General features: G+C 43.6%; 1 protein-coding gene across 3 annotated transcripts in view; it reads left to right on the forward strand.

Annotated features, from left to right (window-relative positions):
* LOC138531734 (nectin-2-like) overlaps positions 1-25,973 on the forward strand; it is a 262,202-nt gene that overhangs the window by 155,074 nt on the left and 81,155 nt on the right. The window lies entirely within an intron of this gene.

Below are 25,973 nucleotides of genomic sequence, written 5' to 3' on the forward strand. Positions count from 1 at the left end.
CAATCCATCCCAGTGCGCACACCATTAAACAACCCATCTGGGTCTGATACATTTCCTTCCCCCAAAAGTCCATCGAAGTGCGATGCATTTACCACCCCCAACAATCCGTCTTGATCAGCCCAGCATGATACAGAAGTTACATAGTGCCTGTCTCAGGGTGCAGGAGGGCGTATAAGGCTTAGCTATACTATTAAATTAGATGCAGAATGTGGCTAACCTATGCACACACACTAGGTGCAGAAGTGGCCAATTTACACAGATTACAAGCAGGTTGAGGCTAGCCTATACAAGTAAGCTAAATGCAGGTGGGCATGATATCAGGTAATTAGTGTTTTTCTGGAGTGCATTTGTGGTTGTACTCCCCGCTTTTCTGGTAGGTTTCTCTTGCTGGATTTTGCTTGTTCTCGGTTCATGTCGGGTGTATTCGCTTAGTCCCTGGTTTTGTGGGGTTCCTTTCTGTGTATTTGTTCATTTCATGGTACATAGATGTTCAGGCATTCTCATTCCCTTCTGAGCTGAACAGCTGGGCTTTTAGAGGTTTTAAGAATTTTAGATGGTCCTCTGTAGTTCTTATTTTTTTCAGGAGGGAGTTCCAGAGTTTTAGGACTGTGCAAGAAAAGGCTGATCAACTGCGTTTTTTTTCTCGCGTAGAGTTTCAGTTCTAGGCAGATGTCGTTGCTGGTTCGAAGTGTTCTTGCTGGTTTGTAGATGATGATTTTCTTTTGTATGAATTCCGCTCCCTGGCTATGGATTGCTCTGTGTGCTATTCACATTGTTCAGAAAGCGATTCTTTTTTTTGACTGGGAGCCAATGTAGCATTCTTCGCGCTGGTGTGATGTGGTATGTTCGGGAGAGTTTGAGGAGAAGTCTGGCAGCTGCATTCTGTATTCATTGTAGTTTCCTCAGCAAGTATTCTGGCATTCCAAGGTATATACTGTTCGCGTAGTCTATCCCTGGGCCTGATACGGGAGATGACAGTAAGTGTTCTGTTTGTGAAGCAAAGGAAGAGTAGTATCCTTTTGATAGTGTGCAATGGAAGAAGCATTTCTTAACTATCACGTTGTCTTGTGGTTCTAGAGTTAGCTCGTTGTCCATTAGGATTCAAAGGTTTCTTACTACTTTGGTTGGTTCAGATGGGGTTCCCAGTTGTGTCGGCCATGGGACGTTCTGGTTGTTTCCTTGGTTGTTGAATGAAATTATGATTTCCGTTTTTGTCTGGGTTAATTTTAAGGTTATTACTGTTTATCCATTTTTAGAGTTCTTTGAGACAGTCTGTTAGCGTGGGGTTCTCCTCTTCATTGTTCATTTTGTAGATGATTTGAGTATCATCTGCATAATGGTAGCATGTGAAGCTGTATCTTTTGATGAGGTTGGTTAGGGCATAGCTCTCAACTCACACGCTTTTGGCGGGTGTCACCTGCCTTGTAAACAGCTGACTCACCCGCCAAGCCTCCTGCACTCCCATTCGTTTCAATGGGCCTCTCACCCGCCAAAAATAAAATCGGGTGTTTTCACCCGCCTTTGCGACATAAATGGTTGAGAGCTATGGGTTAGGGGTGTCATGTAGATGTTGAACAATGGTGGGGATAGTGAGGAGCCTTGTGGTACTGCACAAGTGGTGTCCCACAGTGTAAATTTCAATGGTTTTAGCTATATTGTTTCTGTTTTTCCGGACAGGAAAGATTTAATACAAAGGAGCTCTGTGTTGCCGATCCCTAGGTGTTCGTCTCTTGTGGCGTGGCATATTCTGTGCATCTATGTCTTCAAGTGGTCTTCCTTTGAATTGAATATGTTGGTGTATTTCACAGTTGTGAATGCCTTACTGTGAATCTGAGATTTTATATTTGATTGTAGTTTATTCTTTGGGTCTGTTCCAAATGTGCTATTTGCTGATTTGAGTCTCTCCCTCTTTCGCTCCTTGGGTTTTCTGTTCAGTACCTGGATGTGTTTTAGTTCAGTTGTTACTTCCTTCCTGTGAGCCTGAGGTTTTCCCTTCATTTTCAGGGTTTTGTGGCACTATTCCAAACGTGGTAGTTGTTGATGTGAGGTTCTTTCTATGGTGTATTTTTTTTTATTTTCCTTCTTTTCTTTCGGGTTCCTTTGGTTGGGTCTTTGATGTATGTTAACGCATCACAGAGGTGTTAGCCTTTGTGTGATGTTTTTTGTCCAGCTTGTTGTGTTGCTTCCCCAGCGGTTGTTTGGTTTGCGGACCCTTTTGTCTGTAGTAAGTGTTGGCGAATTGTGAGTGTGACTGGGGTAAGGGGTTGGTGGCTTTCAATGAGATACACCATGGCTATATCGTGGTCAGGGAAAGTGTTAGTACCTGTACTGTGTAGGTGAAGGGGATGAGGTCTTAGTAGGACAGGGCAAGATGAGGGCAGCAAACTGCGAGTGGCTAGCCCTGAGCAGATCTGGGAGCGAGATACCACAAAGTCGGTATCCCAGTTTGTATAATTTTAGGCAGGTTGTCCTCGAATCGTGTATAACATATTACCTATCGTTGAGTGCAGTAGGAAGTAAAGTCCAGCGGCTTGTAAATATGACTCAATTCTTATCTCTAAATCTAGCAGCAAGCTGAACTCTACACAATATAAGTGCCACCCAACCCTATCACAGAGTGCGGCATTGGGCACACAGACGGTCTATCCAATTTGGGCCAGATGCAAAGCAGGAAAACTTAGTCTGCAGGGCCAGTTGCTAGATGTTGGCACCTTACATAATTGGGCCAGGTGCAAACTGTGGCCACCTTGGGTTTAATGTCAAATGTTGCACCTTGACACAGGCTAATTGCAACTGTGGCCAACTCACACAATTAGGCTAAATGTAAACCGTGGCCAACTCACACAATTAGGCTAAATGCAAATGATGGCTTTCTTACACAATTAGGTTAATTGCAAACGCTGCCTACCTAACACATTTAGGCTAAGTGCAGAATATGGCTATCTAACACAGTTGGGCTTTATGCAAAATTTCGCTGAATAACACAGTTGGGCAAAAAGCAAGGTATGGCTACCTTATACAATTAGGCTAAATTCAGAATATGGCTACCATACACAAATTGGCTAAATGCAGAATGTGGTTACCGTACACAATTAGGCTTAATGCAAAATATGGCTGACTAACACAGTTGAGCTGAAAGCAAGGTATGGTTACCTTACACAATTAGTGTGAATGCAGAATATGGCTACTGTACACAATTAGGCTAAATGCATGTAGGTATGATATTAGGTAGCAAAAGTGGTGGGGTTTTACTGGGAGTATGGTAATGGTTGCACTCCCCGCTCACACTTACCTTATCAGTCACTGTAGGTTGTCTGTGTCAGGTGTCTCAGTCAAACATGGAGTGGATCTGCTTAGATGGGAGCTTACCTTTGCCTTATGGCCCTTAGCTGACTGACTGCCTGGGCAAGGCTGCCCTGGAAGGACCTCTGAATTGAAGCTATTCCAGTCACGTGGGGGCCCAGACTAATGAGAAGCAGATGGACGGGCAGGGGAGGAGTGGGGAGTTCGGGTCAGAGGGATGGATGGATGGATGGATGGATGGATGAAGATGGATGAGAGAAGGCCCAGGTAAGCAGGGAGAGATAGCTGCCAGGACAGAGGCAGAGACACCTGAACTAATTGCTAGGGGAATGGGGGGGGGCAAGGCAGAAACAAACAAAGGACTACAGTACAAAGGCAGGTACTCTAGATGCAAACCAGCTAAAATGAATTGTTGGGAATCCAAGGTAAACACCAAATAAACCCCCCCCCCAAAAAAAAACTGGCCCAAAAAACGAATACAAAATACACACCAATCCCTCCAAAAGACACCCAAAACCAAGCTAAAAAATGGATTGAAATTAAAGCCCACAAAGCACCACCCAGGCCCTAAGACTGCTTACCAAGTGGTCTCTGTGCAGGATGGCTACAGATTACATTCAGGAAGGGAAGGGGAAGCAGGTAGAGATGGCTGCCAGGACAGAGGCAGAGAGACACGACTTCTTGAACCAATTGCTAAGGGGTTGGGTGGGGAAAGGAAAAAAGCCAGAAACAAACAAAATTATTACAGCACAAAGTCGGGTACTCTTACTGCAGACCAGCAAAAAAAACAGACTGGAAGTCGATGAAAAACACCAAATAAACCCCTCAGAAAACCAAGTCCAAAAAACGATAGCAAAATACACACAAATCCCTCCAAAAGGCATCCAAAGCCATCCCAAAAACAGCACCAGTCAGGTCCTAAGCGTGTTTATCAACTTAATTTAATGGACATAAAAGTAGGACATAAAATGCATAGTACTAAACAATATATGAGACAGACAAGAAATGAAAGCAATACATATATAGGAGAATCAATGGTTTAATTACTTTTGAAAAATGAATCTATCTATAGTTGGGTCTCTTTCAATGTTTTTACGTATTCTTGCAAACATTTAATAAGTAATTAGAATCTTTGAAACTTTGTCAACATTTTTGGGTCTTTTATTTAATTTTTTTTTAAGAGTACTTTGGTTTACTACTGATACATTCTGATGGTGGCATACTTGGAACAATATTTGCACACTGGTGGTAGTAATATTTGATGCACCATGTGTATATACCCGATGTGTGCGCTGGGTTGTGCCAGGCTAAAATGTTCATTTACACCTGATTGTTGTCTGGCTTGGTCAGAAATAGTTCTACTCATGAAACAGATCATATTTTACCATGTAGGTATGGGTGTTTCACTTATCGTGGCCATGCACATTAGCGCATGTAGAAAACATTTGTTGTACAGGAGTGCTTTATCGCATGGCGCGATCAATAGCATGCATGCGTGTACTCGCGCAAAGCAGAAGCGGCACCCAAACTCTTGAGCATCTCCACAGACCAGAAACTGGGCTTCCCAAAGCAAGGCCTCTTCCAATTTGCCACAATGGCATCAAGAATGAGGAGAAATCGGCTCGAGATGATCATCAAAAAGGAGAGGGACAAGGGTAGCTCTTGTGGGCACAAGCACGAGAATCCCACCATCTGTGAAGACGAGGATACACGATGGTATATTGGCTCAGTTTAACTCTGTGGAGAAACAGCATGAGGGACACAGAAGACATACAAAAGCAATGGTGCCATCTATGTTGACAGGCAGGAGGGGTCTTGGATGTAAATGAACAGGAAGGTAATTGACAAAACCGTCGTCCCTCAACGTTTGCAGTAATGTCTCTTTACTGTAGTGCAACTTGGAAGCGTAGATGGAATCAGTAGGCTGGAGGGGGCACCAAGACCGGTAAATGTGCTACTCTGTTAGAGCTTTATAGTGTAGCTACAGCGGCCACCTTTCAATGAGACAGTCTCAGTCATCCAGATGCAACTTCAATGTTCAACCCTAAATGGGTAATATTTGCTCAATTAGATCAAAACAACCTCGTACTCCTTAACATACTGAACGTTACTCAGCCGTACCACGCTGTTGCACCAACATAGCAAACTGCTGCACAAGTCAATCTACAGCTTGTTCCATATATGTCCCGAATCCTCAATTTAATTATTCAAGGAGAGTAAGACCACTCCATTTCAAAGACAAAAATACTAATGGGTCTACAATCTTGTGACATATCAGTCACCGGGTAACCACTATTAAAGGCATCCTATTTAACGGACATCTTATGTCTATCAACTCATTCCTGTTTGCTAGTCAAGTCAATATTTAGTAAATTATTTCTGTATTCAATGTCATTGTTCCCGTTGTTATGCGAGCCGCCATATTGGTTGAGGTTCACTTATTCACAGATCTCATGGGGACTGATGTTAACTAAACTACCAGAACTTTGTTATAAACAACGTTAAAACTTTAAACTGAACAAATCATTGTTTGAGTACATGATTACATCAACAAATTATCACAGATATTCACTTGGTCAAAGATATAATTGCAACAGATGTTAACTAAACAGGAGAAGTTGTACTATCAACACCGCTAACACATTCGGCTAAACAGGTCATTGTTTAAGTACAAGTCTACATCAACAAATTATCATAGATATTCACCAATAAATTATATAATTGATCATCTCATGTTAGACACGTTAACATATCACCATTAATTTCCCAGAAAGCATGTAAGATAGAATTCCAGATTCATCCCTCTTGGATTTAAGGCATCTAAGCACGCGATCCAAAATATCTCTTTGTGATTAAGTAATCCTATTTAAATCCCTTCCTCCCCTGGAGGGCCTTACATGGTCTAGAAAGATTAATCGCATCTCACCTATAGTGTGTTGTGCTGCATCAAAATGTTGTGCTTCTGGTGAATGAGATTGTTGTGTACGAACATTGGGTTTATGTTCCGTCCACCTCAATTTAGCCTTTCTTGTTAAACAAACATAGATGCCACAAGGGCCTCTAATCCTATAGATGACATTAGAAGAATTGCACGTGGTTGTGTGTTTTAGTACCATTTTTCTCCCATTGTAAGGGAGATTAATGTAATTGCCTTTTATAATGTTATGATAATTATTGTATGCTAATGTCCCTTGAAAGGATCTCTCATTTGGTTTGTTCGCAGTGTATTATTCCCGAATCATTCTCTTAATGACTTACTTTTCCTGTATGCAAAAGTTGGCCGTTGTTCAACTAACTGGGCAAGAGTGGGCTCTATTTTCAAAATATCCCAATTCCTTTTCAATATTCTTTTAATGTTCTGACTCTATTGAGGGTAAAATGTTACATATACCAACTTGTCTGACTTAGACTTTTGTGCAGATTTTAGTGCCTCATCTCTTGGCACTACTGTAGCTTTTTCTATAGCTGCTGGTATAGTAGCTTCAGAGAGTAGCCTTTTTCTGTGAATTTCATTTATAGAGTCGCTGTTTTCGTAATGAACTCCTGATCCTCAGAGGCAATCATCTTATACCGTAGGAGTTGACTATACGGTATGCTTTCAGTTGTTTGTTTTGGATGACAACTCGAAGCAAGTAAGACTGTTCATGTTAGTCGGTTTGTTGTAAATTGTGCCATCCTTTACATATAACTCCACATCTAGAAAACTGAATTTTACTTGTACTGTGTTGTGAATCTGATTCTTGGGGTCAACTGATTCATGAATTCAAAGAATTGTTTCAAATCAACTAGCGTACCTCTCCAAATGCCAAAAACATCATCAATTAATCTTTATAAGCATTTGATGCGACTCTTCCACCTATAACTGTCAAGAACAAACTCTTCTTCAAAATAATCCATATAAGTATTTGCATATCTGGGCGCCATTGTTCCACCCATTAAGGTACCCGAAATTTGAATGAAAAACCTATCTTCAAAATGAAAACAATATTTGACAATACTCATTGTAATAAACTCAATACGATAATGTTGTTGGCAGAACAATCTTCCGTGGATAACAGAAGCCATTCCTTGGCTTCTGAACCAGCTGTATGTGTTATGTTGGTATATAAACTGCATACATCCATTGTAAATAAAATGTGTTCATCATACTGAATCTCTTTAATTTTAAGTTAAAAGTCAGTAGTGTCTTTTATATATGTTGATTGAAACAATGGTTGAATGACATTATCAACATATTGCAAAAATGGTTCCAGGAGACTCCCTGTAGCTGCTATTATTGGTCTCCCTGGTGCTTCACTCAAGCTCTTATGAATTTTAGGTATGACATATATTACTGTCATCATTGGATGTAATTTAGTAAGGCTTTAGTCTTGTGAGTGATCCACTAATTTTGCTCCGCTTCATCCAACTATGATTTAACAAAGGCGTGGACTTGTTCTATGGGGCCATGAGGGATTTCCATAGAAGTCTTGTGGTGGGCTATTTGTCTCGATTTCAATTAGATATTTCTCTCGATCCATAATCACCAATGCACCTACTTTATCTGCAGGCTTCAGAAAGATTAGAGATTTGTTCCACAACCTTAACAGGCTTCCTGCTCACATCTGGTGAAATTCCCTAGTCTTCTCTTTCTAAATGAAAGTTTACTCATGTCATCAAGGGCCTGTTTTTGAAATGTTTCTAGCATTTGATTTTGAATTGGAGGAAAAAAGAAAACTTTTAGGGATCATCTCAAAATATTCTGGTGTTCCTGCAGGTTCAGACAACTACTGTTGCAAAAAATAATTTCAAATGCATTTTGCGCGTAAGGTGGAAAAAGTCTTATTTTTTCTTTCAACAGACTACTGCTATAGTCAGGAATAAATGAGAAACCCTTCTGTACAGATTTACGTCAATTGGTCTCATTACGGGTCTCGCGGTAACCCTGGCGGTTGCCGGCGGACCCGTAAAAATGTACTGGCACCTGACTTCCCGGTGCCACCAGCTCATTATGAGACCGGCAGCTGGGAAGTCAGGTGCCGGTATATTTCGTAATCCCCACCACCCATAGTCACATAGGACTCTATGGGAGTAGGTCCATAGAAGCACTGTGTGATGAATCCCTGGCCATTGGATCTTCGTCTGTTTCTGCACTGGATGGTTCAGAGGATGTTATGGATGCACAATTTCATCTTGCTCTCAAAGGATTCTGCTGGATATTTCGTGAATTGTAGTAATTTTTCCACATGTAGACTACATCCAAATTATTGTCTTAAGTAGCACGTCTAACCACCCGAATTTTCTTTTACTCAATTTCTTTCTTAAAATTATCTATTTTTCTATCAATCTCTTTGAGAGTTGTAGAAATGTGTTATTTGGTCATCAGACCAGAAAGGGATGTTTTCATTTGTTCAGTTTCTTCAGCTAATGGACAGCAATTTTTGCCAATTCTATTGTCAAAGGATCAAATCCAAGGAGCACCTGTTCAAACTTTGCCTCCAGCATTTTACAAAATTCGGACTGTCTCTATACAGTCTAGGTTCTAGATCCACTCTCAAACTTCTTGGAATCCGTTGAGCTCTAAAATATTGAGCTAAAGTACTTGCATGTAATTTCTGATTTATCTCTTATAATTAAGATCTCCAATTGACCCATTAGTTCCTGTCTTTTTGGTATTAGTACATTCTCTTTCTGTATGTGTAATCAAATTCCATATACATGGCGCTTCTTCTGAAAAACCCAATTCAGCGCTATTTGTGGTTAAAGATTCTATTTTTTAAAATGACATACTTAGTAGAATATTTTGATAATATAATTATTGAAAAAAAAAGAATCCTTTATAGATGAAGTGTGCAAAACCGATATATGGTGTAGCTGCTGGGTATACAATCTAGATGTCGACTGCAACACACCTAACAGCCACCTGCGATCCTAGGGTTAAGGATGTCATCAATGGTGGGATAATACTACTGTGCAGTGTGAAGGGGTGTTGTGAGCTATTGTAAAGAACAAAAGTTCTTTACAATAGCTGCAGGAAACTGTATTTTGAGAGACGGCTTTTAGGTTCTTCCTATTTTGGAATCTTTTTTTATTTTTGTATTGTGCTTAAAGCTTTTTAGAGGATCATAGAATCTCTTTAAATTGTATTCTTAAGTACGGCGAGCTTTCACTGAAGCCGCTCAAGAAACGTATTGTGTCCCTAAAGTCTTCCTTTACTGATATCCTCTGTGTGTTCATGCTACTTGCAGGCAGATCAGGTGAAGAACTACAGTTCCAGAGGAAACTGTAGTTCCACGCACTTACTTATTGACCTGTCAGGCGCATTTGAGATGGTTTGTGGCGGTTCATGGCAAAGTGAGTGGTGAGTGATCTTTTCCTGCTAGCCCCCATATGCTCCTACCTGCATAGTTCTTGATACTATGGCATCCCACTTCGACCTGGTCTCTGTCATTCAGAGAAACCGTAGGACTAGACTACTGACATCCTTGGATGACGCCTGGAATGCAGAGGGATGCCCTCATTAGTAACCACATCCCAGCACCTGATGACCATGTCACATTAACAACATCTTCTTTGCTGGATCAGGATAAGGCTTCAAATACCGAGCCTCAAGCTATTGCTGAGCTCACACAAGATCCAGGCACTGACATATCCAGTATCCCCCTAACACCCAGGCATTTAATTGTGTACTACTAAACATGCGATCCCTGGTGAAACATGGATCTGAAGTGGCTGATTTTATTTTACAGACCAACGTAGACCTTCTGGCCATGATGCTGCTCAATATTCCCTACACTGGCAATGCCACCTGGTTATCTACACTTATACCTTAATCGTTCTGACAAGAGGGGAGGTGGTGTAGCACTGATTTTTAAATCTTCCATTAAAGTGCACATATCTAATACTCCTGTATTGGATCACTGTGAGGCCGTCTTCCTGAAACTGAGTATTGATCCTGTCACAACTCTATTTTACTGCTATATAGACCACCTATGCTGACACCTCTGTTTGAAGAGCAATTACTGGCTTTTCTGGAAAATGCCTGCAAGCAGCACTCGGCCACTATTATCCTGGGCGACTTCAATCTTTGGGCAAATGATCCCTAAGTCCTGGGGGCATCATGACTGCTAGAGTCTCTTTATACCCTTGATTTTGTTCAACATGTTAAGGTGCCTACTCATATTGAGGGTAACACTTTGGACTGGGTTTTATCGAAAAATGTAACCATCTCTCATACTATTGTGAGAAATGTATCTGGTGTGACCACTACTTTTTTATTCTTTGAAATTGATAAGGCTGCTTCTACCTGCACTCAGCAGTCTCCTTTATCCCGTCTATCTCGTAATCTTTGGAAAGTTACCCACAAAGCTTTTCGTATTCAGTTTCGCCCTTATTTCTTTTGAAGACTTAATCTTTGTTTTTAGACAGGCTCTTGACCAGGCTTTTGATACATTAGCCCCTCAAACTCTTACACCTAAAAAAGCGTACTACTCTCAACATTTCTTTCATGCCTGAGGTAATAGAGGCTAGTGCACAGAAGCGAAAATTGGAACGCACCTGGCAAAAATATCCCATTGATCTTAATCATAGTGCTTACAAACAGGCTGTTAAAATCTTTAAATCTTTGATTTTTAAGGCTAAAGAATCCCATTTAAATTCTCGGATTCTAGCAGCAAAATCACAGCCAAGGAGCTTTGTTTCAGTCTTACAGAAACTAAAAGGACATACTACTACATCCACTACTCCTGTAGATAACAACTGGTGTCAATGTGTCCATGATGGTTTCACAGATAGAACACGTAAACATCAGGACAATATGCAAGTCCAAGTACATTTATTGTCTGCTACCACAGACCTTACTTCTAGTGTGGTTAAAGGACCTGCTCCTGAATTAGTAGTCTTCTCTTTCGAAACAGTATCAGATGAGGAAGTCATGGAAGAAGATCACAAACTTAAACCCACCTCTTGAAGAGGCAACGTTTTTCCTGCTACATTGCTTAAAGAGTTAATCTCTACACTAGTTCCCTCGGTCACAAGGTTTATAAATCGTTCCTTCCAAGAGGCCTCTGTAGCCGAAAACATTGAGACGTGGGTTACCCCATTATTGACGAAGGATAACCTTGATCCGGCAGAAGTTGGTAACTATCGCCCTATTACTAACGTTCCCTTTATCCTTACAATTCTAGATAACATAGCATACACGCAGTATCAAATGTTTGTGGAAAACCAGGCCTTTTTAGCATTCCAGCAATCTGGTTTGCAGCCCAATCATCGGACTGAGACAGCTCTGCTTGATTGCACATTGCCGGAGTTATTGAAGAGGAAATGCAGCGTGGCTCTTGCTTTAAGATCTATCCACCGCTTTTGATCTTGTGGATCGTGGTCTTTTTGGCACATAGACTATCTACTGTTGGCAGATGTACTTCTTCGGCCACAGCATGGTTTAAATCCTTTCTTGGTCCAAGAGGTATGAATGTTGCAAAGGACACTGCATACTCCAACAGGTCTGTTCTCACCTGTGGGGTACTTCGGGGATCATGCTTGTTTCCCCTGCTTTTTAATGTTTACTCAAGGCATCTCTGCAACCTCTTGTCCACCCTGGGGTAAATTTTGCAAATTACGCCAATGACACACACATTGTTCTGAGGTTATCCGGCGTATACACTGATGACTCTGTGCACATCAACAATATTTTTGTGGTGATTAAAAAATGGATGGCAATGAACTCATTATCCCTGAACAACTGAAAGACTGAGCTTCTCATCTTGGGCACCCAACAACGACAACTTTACCATTGCCCAACATGTTATCCCGGTTTCCAAAACAGTAAAGACATTGGGTGTCTTTCTTGACCCCCAACTATCTTTCAACCTTCCAAGTCGGCCATCTTAAATCCACATGTTGTTACTACACTCAACTATTATTGCACATTTGTCCTTTCCTATCTGACGCTAATCCAGCGATGATGGCATCTGCTATCATTAACTGTAAATTAGATTATTGAAACAGTTTGATAGGACTATCGCAGACTAATGTAAAACATCTTCAGGTAATGCAGAACGGCGCTGAACTGTGGTCTGAAGCTTAAAGCACACGTCACTGAAGGCCCGCAGGCGCTCACACTGGCAGCCCATTCGACAAAGGTTACAGTTCAAGGGCCTAGCCACAGATTTCAAAGGCCTTCATGATGAAGCTCTGCTTTACCTGAAAACCAAATAAGAAGTTCATTGGATGCACTCTGCGCTCTAATGATTCTATTTGCCAGAGTCAACCACCCATCACCTTGAAGATAATTAGAGGAGCCAGTTTTAACTCTTGCATGCCTGCCCTGTGGAATGCTCTCCCCAAACATCTTGTTGACTGTGGCTCAACCATTCTTTTCAAGAAACACTTGAAAACTTCACTCATGATACCGAACTCTGCTGAATGACTTAAAAACTCTTAACCACCCTTATAAGCCAACATTCTAACACCATTTTATTTTTTTTGGCTTGCTTTCTGGTGTCACTCTATTATGTTGTTTCTGTTTCTCTTTGCAAGCACCCTGAGGCCTATGGGTTAGTGGCGCTATAGAAAAATACAGATAGATTGATAGTGAGCCAGGGAAGTTATCCCAGCATTGTTCGTTGAGCAGATGCACAGAACACACACCGTTTGCACATTGATATAGAATAAGTCATTTTACATTTTCTAAAGATTTGTTCTTGGCCTCGAGGTGGCACAATACGAATATGTGTGCAGTGCAAAGCACCAAACACGCTGGAGAAACCCAAGATGGCACAGGGGGCTGCTTTGGGAACCCATAGACCACTCTCAGGAAACTTTATAATTGCCCATGTGCTCAAGCATGGCATGGCAATCCTGCCCCAGTATGTAGCAGAGTACAGGTTGAGGCTCGGCAACCATGGCAACCGTGCCTTGGAAAGAGCCTGTTGTGCTGAAGTTCCGTTTTACGAGTTGCACAAAGGCAGTGCTCAGGATCCATGCAGGCTCCAAATCCAAATCCACCTGTGTCAAGTCGAGTAAGGTAAACATGGTAGACTTGTCCAATTCAAATACTATAAACACTTGTCCTGACCTGTTGATCAATGACACCCTGGTACGGAACACACGTTCCTTTCTACCTAGTCACAATTGTCTGCCCTTCTGATGCACCATGGACGCAAGTAGCAGCTCCCTCCAATTTCATGCCCAGGATCAAGGCAAAAGTCAGCCATTGTTTCTGTGGTAGGTTTGCTGCAAGTGATGAACTGATAGCGCCACAGACCAATAACAAACAAATAACATCACCAAATATGTGTCGGAGAATAGCACTCTTTTAGCCCACAGTTTTGGACAATAAATGGAAGGTGCAATATGCCTGGAGTAAGATGTGCTCGATTTCTGTGGTATCCGGGGCCTCCTTCTGAAAGTGCAACCCCCCACCCCCGGACCAGTGCTCTGCGATTCACATTGCACACGCATTTATGACGCAATCGAGCGATTCATATATATGGCCTAAGCAGAGCTGCCTAACCCTTCAGGATTGACCCGGAGGCTCCGAGTTGACTCGCTTTCCTCTTGGTCTCTGTGGAAGAGAGGGCGACTTCTTGGATTTCAGGTGTGCGCTCGGGGATAGGGCGGTCAGGCTTGGATGCACTAACAGCAGGGAGCTGATTTGTGCCTGTGTTTGCTGGTGTCCAGCCCCGGGACTTAATTTATAGGCGGGGCTGAGCACCGGCACTCCTGAAGTCTGCATTCCATGAGCAGTACACCTCATCTGCCTCTATGCATGTAGGCCAGGCTCCTGCCACTCCCACCAATGCCCCTCCTTTCATCCCCTTGCCCTGTTTGTTCTTCCGTCAGACAGAGGGTCGGCAGCTCTGCTCTTCACAGGGACTTTGCTGGCATTGATGCACTCTTGACCCTGATGTGCTCGACATTTCCTCCACCCTTCCACCATTGGTTCTCTCCAGCTTGGCAGAATGTTCTCCTGAAAGGGTTGAGCCTGGGCCTCACTGCCTTCAGAAGAGTAGTGGTTTTTGATCTTCTGGCATCATGCAGTCTGGTGTGCTCATCATGGGCCTTCCTGTGTGCTCATCATGGGCCTTCCTGTGTGCTCATCATGGGCCTTCCTGTGTGCTTATCATGAGCAATGATTGAAAAGGCAAAATATGTGTATTGCTGCCAGCAATCATCCCCTATATATTTTCTAAAAGATGTGTAAAATGTATATTTGTAATCTAATGCCATGTGCCATCTTTCTACCACGATTCTATACATTGAAGTGATAAAAGAAATGCAATTACCCAGGTTTATGCAAGGCCATTACTGTAAGATGTGCGCTTTATTTAAAAAAAATGGGTTAAAAAGTAGATAGTACTCTGCATAAGTATTTTACGATAGCTTTTTGTAAACCTATTCCCTCTGTCCATGTGTGCTCTGTTGCTGTGAATAGCAAAGGGTCAACTAAGAATGAACAACTCTTATTCAAAGGTGCATGCATCCTCGACTGGCTAATCACTCAGTGTTATAACTTGGAGGTTTGGGAGCACAGGTTGCACAATATAATGATGGGGTGAGGTTTGTAGAGGACCTGGATGAATGAAGGGAGCACTGCAGATGCCCATGCTGTGGATGTTCTATGTGAGGGAGCAGGCTCTACCATGGCCCATATTGCGATATACGTGGTAGTCTGGGAGCACAACATAATGATGCTTGGATGTTTGCAGGGGACCTGGATGCATGGAGAGAGAACTGCATAGCCCCATGCTGTGACTATTGTATGTGATGGAGCAGGCACTACCAAGACCCGGATTGTGACAATAATATGTGGTAGTCTGGGAGCAAAACATGATGTGCGGATGTTTGCAGAGCACATGGATATATCAGGGGAGCACCACAGAGACCCCTGTTTTGGGTGTTCTAGGTAAGGGTAGCAGGTGCTACTAAGGCCCACATTGTGACTGTTAAATGTGGCAGTCTCGGAGCACAAAATAATGATTTTGGGATGTTTGCAGAGAACCCGAATGCATGAAGGCAGCACTGCAGAGGCCCATGCTGTGGCTATTCTATGTGCGGTAGCTGACATGACTGTTAAGCAGTCTGGAGCCCAACAAAATGATTGTAGGATGTTTGCAGGGGAACTTGATGCAAAAAGGGGGCACTGCAGAGGCCTGTGCCGTGGCCATTCTATGTGAGGAAGCAGGCACTTGCAAGGCCCATAATGAGACTATTACAGTGGGCAGTTTGGGAGCACGGCATGATGTGGGGGGGGTTTGCAGAGGACCTGGATGCATCATGGGGGCAGTGCATAGGCCTACGATGTGACTATTCTGTGCGAGGAAGTGTGCCCATATTGTGACTGTTTAATGTGGCAGTCTAGGAGCGCGACATTGTGATGCTGGGAAGTTTGTTGGGGACTTGGATGCATGATGAGCGATTTCATGTGATTTTATGTGAAGGAGCAGGCACTAGCAAAACCCATATTGAGACAATTATATGTGGCAGTCTGGGAGCACAACATGATGTGGGGGGCTGTTTGCAGAGGACCGGGATGCATGCGGGAGCACTGTAGAGACCCATGCTGTGGCTATTCTAGGTGAGGGTAGCAGGTTCTACCAAGGCTCACATTGTGACTGTTAAATGTGGCAGCCTGGGAGCACAACATAATGATGGTGGAAGGTTTGCAAAGGACATGAATGCATGAAGAGAGCACTGCAGATTCACATGCTGTGGCTATGTCATGATGGGGAAAGCGTGTACTGCTACATCCCGGTATGCAGTTTTACTAACCAAAAATAAACAACAAATATTTTCAGTGACACCCGAATAACGACAAAAAATGTGTTTGTAAAGGTATATATGGGGGTTGGAGTAAGGGATTAAAAGGGGTGGGGGTAGTTGGGGGGAGGTATAAAAGCTTTAGAAACGGGGGGTTGGGGGAGGACCCCTCAAATTAAACAAGAGAACAACAATTTGACTATTTTCGTTATTAAAGTGTTACTGAAAATGTATGTAGTTATTTTGGTTGTCGTCATAAACACATGGAACCCTACAACCCGTGCTGTGCCTTTTCTACATGAAGAGTGAATGTACTGCTGAGCCACATGGTGTGTCTGTTACATTAGAGGCACGCCTGCACTGTGGAGGCCCATGCTATGCATGTTCTATATAAGCAGAGTTTTAACTGACGCTGCTTATACCACTGTGTCTATTCTATGCGAGTACAGCATGGATTGCAACACCATTGTCGAGAGGCAGATGAATACGCCATTCATAACGTCTGCCCCTCCCATACCTCCATATCGAAGAAACTAGAGGAGTATGTCATTATAGTGTCTGCCCCTCCCTCTGCCTTTTTACTGCAAGTACGAGAAACGCTATTCACTGAGACAACCCTATCGACCTTACCCTGGAACAATCGAAGAAGAAATGAACCTGCAAACTCAAGAAGAAATTAACATGTTGTAACTGAAGCTGGAGAGAGCAAGTGACATTGCGGCCAAACTGATACACAGATACAATAGACATGAAGCAAATATGCACTCACCATGAAGAAACACAGACATTAGGTTAAGCATGCATTTAGACAAGAAAAATATCACCTGCACCATATAGACATGAAGAAAATAACATAATGTGTGTGCTGGAACGCAAAACTAACGATATATACATATAGCTTGCTAAATGTAGAAGCGCAATGGTAATGGGTGGCCATCTTGAATAAAAGGGACTGCGAAGCCACGTTAGAGTGAATGGGAAGCATCGAAGAAGCTGCAAATTTGCTCGGAGATTTGACTTGCTGAATTAGCTGGAATACAGACCTGTGCAGGCCAGACAATTGCTGCACAGCCCCCTTGAAGGTTACTGCAGAAAGGGAGGCCTGGATTGCTCCGAAGAGAACAGAAGATAATTCCCAAGCGTTGCGCATGTTCTTCTTAGATTAGGTAAGAGAATAAACAGCCTTTCAATGCCAAGTGCCTATTAATTAGAAGCGTAATACTGAAAGAAGAATCGCTCAAACAAATGTCCAGTGGCCAGAGAGGGTGAAGACACCCGGAACTAATAAGAGCTAAAATCCTAATAAAAGACAAACGGAATAATTCAAAACGTGATTTCCTCAGAAGTGACTTAACTATTAGGGAACAGTGCCCATTCATTAAGCTCCAGACTGATATACACCTAACTCGACTCCCCATAGATTCCCAGAACGAGAAGTGCTGAACAAGGCCAAGTTCAAAGATAGATATCCTGGCTTGTAGCTTAGGAAATCAGGGATAGTCTCTTGTTTAATTGGAAGAGGCAGTTCCTTGATGTCGCCCCTTCTACCACTATTTTTGCTCATGTGCTGATGACCTGCCAAATGTTCAGGATTGGTAAGACCCATGCCAACCTATCACAACTCTCAAAATGATGCCACACCGTAACTGTCGCATTAGCCAATTAGCTGTTGCTAAGATGATGTCCTTCTTTCCTTTATCCATTTAGGGTTTGTCCACGGGGGGCCATTAGATATTTATGTCCGATGAAAAGACTAATCCCTGTGTAAACTATATGTAGACAATTCCCCTAACCATTCTCTCCATCTCATAGGTTTTTGCAACTAAGATTCCAATGTGACTTCAATCACGACATATTTTGTGGTTAAAACCTGCTGTTTTGTATTGAAGACCCAGGAGAGCTCTGGAGACGTGTGTGCTTATTGCTGTCCCTACTTTATATGAGTTGTTAATAAAGGAGAACTTGGCCATTTTCCTTGACTATTTCCGTCATTGGTTGTGGGATTTCCCAACCTATCAGTTCCGCGAGTACTGGGACTTTCCAGTGCTCTTTTACACCATGCTGTGACTGTTCTGCATGAGGGGAGCAGGCGCTACCAAGGCCTATAATGTAACGATTTTGTGTGTTGAGATTGCACTGCTGACCCCCATACTGTGCCTGTTTTACTTGCAGGGAGCTTGCTATTGGTACCCACATGCTGTGCCTGGTTTACTTGAGGGAAGCTTGCACTGCCGAGTACCTATTTCATATGATAGAAGCTTGCAATGCTGTTTTTCAGGTCTGTGTTGAAGGAAGGTTACCTTGCACCAGTCCAGCCCGCAAGGCTCTTTTCCATGTGAGGAAAGGTTTCACTGCTGAGACCGACATTGATTTTTTCTTTGCAGTAGAAGCTAGCACTTCTGAAGTCCATGGTTACTTTTTTTGTGAGGGAAACATTCTCTTCTGTTGCTAATGTTTATATTCACTATTTGATAGAAAATGCACTGCTTTGTCCCATTCTGTACCTGATCTGTTTGAGGAAATACTGTTCTTCTGAGGCCTATAAGACCTACTGTGTGAGGGGAAGTTCGTGTTGACCCATTCTGTGTGAAAAACTGAAATGCTCTAGTTCTGCATATACAAAGCTTACATTGTTGTGGCACATGATGTGCCTAGTTGTTTTGACATTGCAACTGGCAGTACTGCTGCCCACAATGTGCCTGTTCTGTGTGCGAGAGCAGCTTGCCCTGATTCCTTACCAAACCCACTGTAACATACCTTGAACAATTGTGCAAAACTGTTTCAAGTGTGAATTGGACAGCCAGGCCCACCACCCCTTGAAAAGTCGGTTGCCACCGCCTACGCCACGAGTCACTCATGTGTAAGGCAGCATTTAGGCTAATCACATTAGCTGTCAAGGTGACAGGGAGGCAGAAGAACACCACAAGGCAAGCTGACCTTTTCTGTGTGTGATAATCATTCAAACTCCTGCACTGCAGCTGCAAGTGTTCTGTGTCTGAGAAGTCTGGATTGTTCAGGCCCATGCAGCAACTTCTTCATGAAGATGCATCTGCTAAACCTGAAACTTTACATGTTACTTGTGAAGGAAGCTTGTACTGCTGCTGGTTGAGTTCTACATGTGTGAGAGGCCTGGATTGCAGAAACCCATCCAATGCTTCTTGTAAGACCCTCATTGGAAGATTGAGCAGCTCCACCTGTAACTTAACCAGTTATATTACCCACACGTGACAAAGCCAAAAAGCCTTCAACACCTTGCTGGCCTCCTGCCCATAGGGCTGCATAAGCACCAGTGAGCTTCAAAGAAAAATGTTGAGCCTTGACACTTTTGTTTTGCAAAGTAAGCACTGACTAACCGGCTTGGCATCTCTGCTCTTCAACGTGTTCATAGCATTTAGCTCACTGAGCTATTTCACAAGTGCAGCATTTCCACTGTGTTTTGCCTGCTGACTTATCACCCTGTCCCTCACTGTAATAGATCCCGGGAAGCAGAGAAGTTCCGGGTATAGTATACAAAGTCGAGGAGGAAGAAAGCAGCAATTGTACACTCTTGTTGCTTAAACTATTCCTATAAAAGTGTATATAGTCGAGTTGGTTTATTATGTGTACTTTAATGCCTTTAAAACTGAGCATTCTGCTTGGATTGTCAGGGGTCCCTTGCAGCTTGCAATCCAACCATTTCTGTCAAGTAGAGAAAACATGCGGTCAAGTCTCGAAGTTGCAGACCGGTTGCAGTTTATCCGTCTGTGCCTTATCCACGGGAGATTTTGTTTACTAAGGTATCTCGCGCACCCCCCCCCACCGTCCCACTCGGGTGGGGCAATGGCAGAGTTTTGAACCCTTATGGGCGTTGATCGGTGCACACACCACGAGCAGCAAACGCCTCAGGCCTGGGCCCCAAGGCATTAGCTAGGCGCTGGGCAAACGACGAGCTAAGATAGCTCAGCAAATATGACTGTATAATCAAGAGCGACTTCTGAATTGCGGACGTTTTCCTTTGTCCCCACATTTTAATCTACTTCCACTCCCTCCCGCCCATGCTCCATTGCACAGTTCCCTCCCTCGCTCCCTCCTTCGCTCCCTTCCATGCTCCATTGCACAGTTCCCTCCCTCGCTCCCTCCCATGCTCCATTGCACAGTTCCCTCCCTCCCTCCCTCCCATGCTCCATTGCACAGTTCCCTCCCTCGCTCCCTCCCTCCCGCCCATGCTCCATTGCACAGTTCCCTCCCTCGCTCCCGCCCATGCTCCATTGCACAGTTCCCTCCCTCGCTCCCTCACTCCCGCCCATGCTCCATTGCAGTTCCCTCCCTCCCGCCCATGCTCCATTGCACAGTTCCCTCCCTCCCGCCCATGCTCCATTGCACAGTTCCCTCCCTCCCGCCCATGCTCCATTGCACAGTTCCCTCCCATGCTCCATTGCACAGTTCCCTCCCTCCCTCGCTCCCTCCCATGCTCCATTGCACAGTTCCCTCCCTCCCTCGCTCCCTTCCATGCTCCATTACACAGTTCCCTCCCTCGCTCCCTCCCATGCTCCATTGCACAGTTCCCTCCCTCGCTCCCTCCCGCCCATGCTCCATTGCACAGTTCCCTCCATCGCTCCCGCCCATGCTCCATTGCACAGTTCCCTCCCTCGCTCCCTCGCTCCCGCCCATGCTCCATTGCACAGTTCCCTCCCTCCCGCGCTCCATTGCACAGTTCCCTCCCTCCCGCCCATGCTCCATTGCACAGTTCCCTCCCTCCCGCACATGCTCCATTGCACAGTTCCCTCCCTCGCTCCCGCCCTCCCGCCCATGCTCCATTGCACAGTTCCCTCCCTCGCTCCCTCCCATGCTCCATTGCACAGTTCCCTCCCTCGCTCCCTTCCATGCTCCATTGCACAGTTCCCTCCCTCCCTCGCTCCCTCCCATGCTCGATTGCACAGTTCCCTCCCTCCCTCGCTCCCTCCCATGCTCCATTGCACAGTTCCCTCCCTCCCTCCCTCCCATGCTCCATTGCACAGTTCCCTCCCTCGCTCCCTCCCATGCTCCATTGCACAGTTCCCTCCCTCCCTCGCTCCCTCCCATGCTCCATTGCACAGTTCCCTCCCTCCCTCGCTCCCTCCCATGCTCCATTGCACAGTTCCCTCCCTCGCTCCCTCCCATGCTCCATTGCACAGTTCCCCCTACCTCCCTCGCTCCCTCCCATGCTCCATTGCACAGTTCCCTCCCGCCCATGCTCCATTGCACAGTTCCCTCCCTCGCTCCCTCCCATGCCAGCCGCACGCTTCTCCGAGCTCATCTGTTCCCGACTCTTTATTTGCTGTGGCATGTAATCTTCTGTCGACAATAAGAGACGCTTTTGCTCGGTCTGTCGTGCACGCAATACTTCCCTGAAGCTGCAACCTGGACGTCATGCACCTTTTATTAGCCAAGTGCTGTGCTAATAATCTAGCCACGACGCCTGTTCTAAAGTGCGACCTTACTTATTTGCAGAAGTTTGTTGTGACCGGGAGATTTCCTGTTTCCAAAAAAGGCTACCTATGGACGCCCAATATATGCCCCTTCAAAATGTTTGTTCAGCATAAAATCCCTGACCCGATTAAGACGTGTGCGAACACAATGCATGATGGTTTTCGCACTCAAAATGTTAATCTTGGCATTCCTCAAACATATCCTTGCATTTTGATTTAAATTAAAGTTTCATACCCAACTGTCAACGCAGCTCTATTTTCCATGCCCTCTTGATATAAAAAAAAGTAAAATAAAAACCTCTGGATTTTCACCAAACCAAGTGAAGATTCGGCTAGTTGGCAACTACTTGTCCACGTTCTGTGCAAAACTGGCCAGTGTTTTTTGCGGTATGTGAGAAAAACATCCCTATGAGAGTTTGAATGGGAATATATTTTTGGATCCCTTTATTGTTTTGAACAGTTGGGAGGGGCAAAGTAATGCACTTTTTTAAATGAAAAGTTTAATGTACTTTCGTCCACATTGCCCTGATTTATAAGGCACTCAAAATGGCCTTGGAAATATGACTTTCAAACTAACCACTTCTACAGAAGCGTTATCGCCGCCTCTGCTCGACTGCACTTTAGTGCTTTGTTCCAAGCACACAATGAAATGTTTCTGGCAGGTACATCACAGCCCTACCGATAAAGGGGGATATCGGCCACTTTTACTCCATAAAAATATGCAAATACTCCCAACAAATAAAAATAGGGAGTAAAAATACCCACAACAAAAACAGGATACCGACATATAGGTCGTCTTGCCTTCATCCACATAGATCCGCAGATATGTTTGGCCCAGTAGTACGCGCAATGCTACACGAAGACAGTCTACTATTATTACTGCCTGGTCTGAAGAGGTAAAGTGCATGAATAACTTTTTGCAAAGAAGTATTGTTTTACAGTTAAAAATATTTGTACTTGCTTATCAAATACATTGGGAATCAGACTTACTTTTTTTCTCCCCCCAAAAAATAATTGTACTCCCAATTTTAAAAAATAGGGAGTGCAACCACTTAAAAATCTGGGTACATGAACATGTTTTCTGCTGCAATTGAATAATCTTTCTGGCTATCACAATCGCCTCCACACCATCACCTGGCAAGCCCAACTCCACCATTAAACCACCTACTGGTTAACGGGTTGGTTTGCTGGGTGGCTCAGGGACTCGTCACATGTTTTACAGGTGGATTGGACGAGTGCTGCTCTAGATGGCGCTTTGGTATTGTTCCTGTCGCCCCTCTTTTGAAGGGAGGTGCATAATCTGTTCCTGGCATCATGACACCACACGTGGCACAGCTCACACTGACAGCACCCAATTTGACAAGCACCTCAGACCAACACTCACATATTCCCTGTTGACTATAATTCCCTTTGACATGTTTTCCCTTTTGCATATGAAATGTGGAAGTCCCAAGCAATTCAAATGGTCATAACAGCCGTCTTGGGTTGCCCTGAAAGAGACTGGAGGTCGTAGTGTCTGGGTGAGCATCAACATTGCCATAGTGCATAGCGTGACACCGGTCCAGTCAAGGAATTGCTCAAACCCCATTAGAGTGACATCCCCAGAAATGATTTGATGAATCGGAGGTGATCATCCCAAAAAACTTGACCTGGGCCCCTTCTCAGGTTCCCAGGGAAAGGCAGTCGCTACCTGATCCTGACCCAGTGGGTGGTATTGTGCGGGAGGATCACATGGGAGGAGACTCAGGCCAGGAAGAATGGCAGAATCCTCTTAATACTTTCCCTAATGATACTATAATTTTAATGGCTTTCTGTGAGTAAAAGAATCTGATCCCATGATGCTCTTAGTACTGAGACGAGGAAGAGGAGCACAGAGTTACTAAACCATAGTGAACAGTCTAATTGTTATGATGACCCACACCTGAGTGGGACCTTTAAACATTTAAACGCCCTTCAGGTGCAGATCAGTAAAAAGCACTGGGAGCAGCAGACGCAGAAGGAGAAAGCAGAAGTAGAAGCCAGAGCTGTATGCGGTAGAGAAAACGCAGTGAAAATAGAGGTTCCTGTGAGATGCAGAGGACACGGTGTGAAGCCCAACTGTACCGACAAAGAGAGACGCTCTCCTAGTCCTGCATTTCACACTGATGTGAAATTTTCTCCAGAACATGTGGTGAGCACTGGAAGCCCCATTGATGGGCCGTGCGAGTGTCAGAAGTCGAAACAGAGCTGTCAAACGTGAAGGAAACCACGCTTGAAGAAGCAACTAGTCCCAAGGAAATGCCAGGAAAGACCAGGTGAATTTATCTGACATAGATGACTCCTGGGTGCTCCGAGATAGACCGCTGGATAAGAATATATATTTTGAATACCAGCCTTTTGAATTGAAGCAAGTTGGACGCAGAGAGGGGAGAGGTCGAATGAAAGAACATTGTAACCATTATTGCCAAAGCCAGGAGAGGGCAGTAATTAATCTAAGAGAATATAATATCCCAAAAGGGAGAGGTCACAAATGAGAAAACGAACCCGCATTGCCAACGGCAAAAGGGGACTATAGTTAAAAGGGGGTATAAAGTACCCAAAGATGGGTATCTAACAAGAGCATAATATAACCAGCATTGCCAAAGCCAAAGTAAGCTGGGAGTGATAACTAGACCATTTGAATGTAACAATCCTAGAACAAGATACCCTGTGGGAGAAAGTTGTAAACTACATTGCGTACAACCAATTGATTGCGTGAGAAGAGATAGGAGACTGCAGGAGAAAGGTGCTCCTTGTAGAAAGGATCAAGGGGGAGAGAAGTATAACTTGCATTGCCTATGGCAAAGAGAGCAATATGAGAATGTGTCCTTTTGTACGATACACATGTTGAAATTGTGAATCAAGTATTTTGAAAGTCAAGAGTCTGAATTAAGGAGTTAAGGAAAGTTGTTGATACAACTTCTCCATTAAAGATGTCAGTGTGGAAGGTTGGGAACAAACCTCACCACAGAGTACAAGTAGTAGTGATAGGAGTTTTTTTTTTATCATGACAGGCAAGTATACCAGGAAAGGGACAAATAGTGTTAGTCCTGGCAGGTGAGTGAGCCAGGAAGAATATGATTTGAAGCACTGTAATGTGGTAGAAGGTTGTGGTGGAAAAGAAAGAAACAATTGCACTGCTGTGTTTTGAGTAACTGTTATATAACCATCCTGATAAAAGTATTGTTTATGAAGAAGAAATGTACTGTGATATAAAAGTGGTCACCCTTTTGAGAAAAGGACATATATATTGACTTTCGGATTGACATAGCAAGAGAGAATACTTTTGGTTTGCCAAGCAGAGAACTTTAATAATTGTCTCAAGAACGAAGAACCCTTTTTGAATCTGGAAATCACTTTACCAAGTTAAAACAATATTGAAACTGTTTGTTGTACCCAAAGTAGAATTTGGATAGTGAAAGGAACTTTCCTAAACATGATTATTGATTTGAAACATCCTGAATTGATCCAGTGGGTGGGAATTCAACCCTGGTCAAAGAGATTTCCCTTCATAACTAGTTACATTTTATTTTGTGAAGTTTAATCGCCAGGTTATTCCTGTATGTTTTTATTATGTGTATTAGTATGAGGGACAGTTGTTTTGGACACTAGGTCATTTTCCTTTAGCTTTGGTTTATTAGGCTAGGAAAAGATGGCGACTTTTTAGAACCCCATCTACATGTCTGCCTCACATTTTTGACCCCTCACAACATCGTTATGCTGACTCCCCAAAAGTGAGCAGTACACCTACATAAGTGGCAACCACTGGAACCCCAATCTGGGAAGAAGGGATCAGAATTTGTACAGCAAAATGCACCTTTGGAGGAGGTTACTCAAAAAGGTTACCCAATGGGTACTATGTTTAGTACAACTGCAGAAAAATTGGGGCTATGGCTGCCTGGGAATCCCCCTCGTGATCTGTTTAGTGTGGAATTACTTCTCTCATGATATAAAGGTTTTAGCATGAGAATGTCTTTAATTATTGCAACAAACAATGAGGAGAAATGTTTACAGAAAAGCGTTTTCTCCGTGACGAGAGCTCTGAAGGACATGTTGATGTCAGTCCTATGTGCGCTGGGTGGATTTATGAACAGTTAGGGTTTCAGAGTGCAGAATTCCTGAATGGGCTGGGATATTCACTGAAGGGTTTAACATTGTACGGTATCATTGTGAAAATGTGCTTGGACTGGGCACAAATGAGTTCCCACAGACATTGCTTTGTGTCTTTTCTTCCTATAAATCTGCATTATATTGTATAATGAGATGTCAAGCAAGTTCCCACCTGGTAACACTCCATTGTGAGCACAAAGGGGGCTGAAAATCGTTTCAGCCATTTTAATCTGAGATTTGCCAGATATTATCAAACAAATTCATCTTCACCATAAATGGGCCTGGGGAACAGGGCAAGGACATAGTTGGATGACTGATAATTGCAAAACACTTGAAGAGCCTTTTTGAAAGTCA

The sequence above is a fragment of the Ambystoma mexicanum genome, chromosome 1q, assembly GCF_040938575.1.
Source record: "Ambystoma mexicanum isolate Mex_15411 chromosome 1q, UKY_AmexF1_1, whole genome shotgun sequence".
Classification (NCBI taxonomy): Eukaryota; Metazoa; Chordata; class Amphibia; order Caudata; family Ambystomatidae; genus Ambystoma; species Ambystoma mexicanum.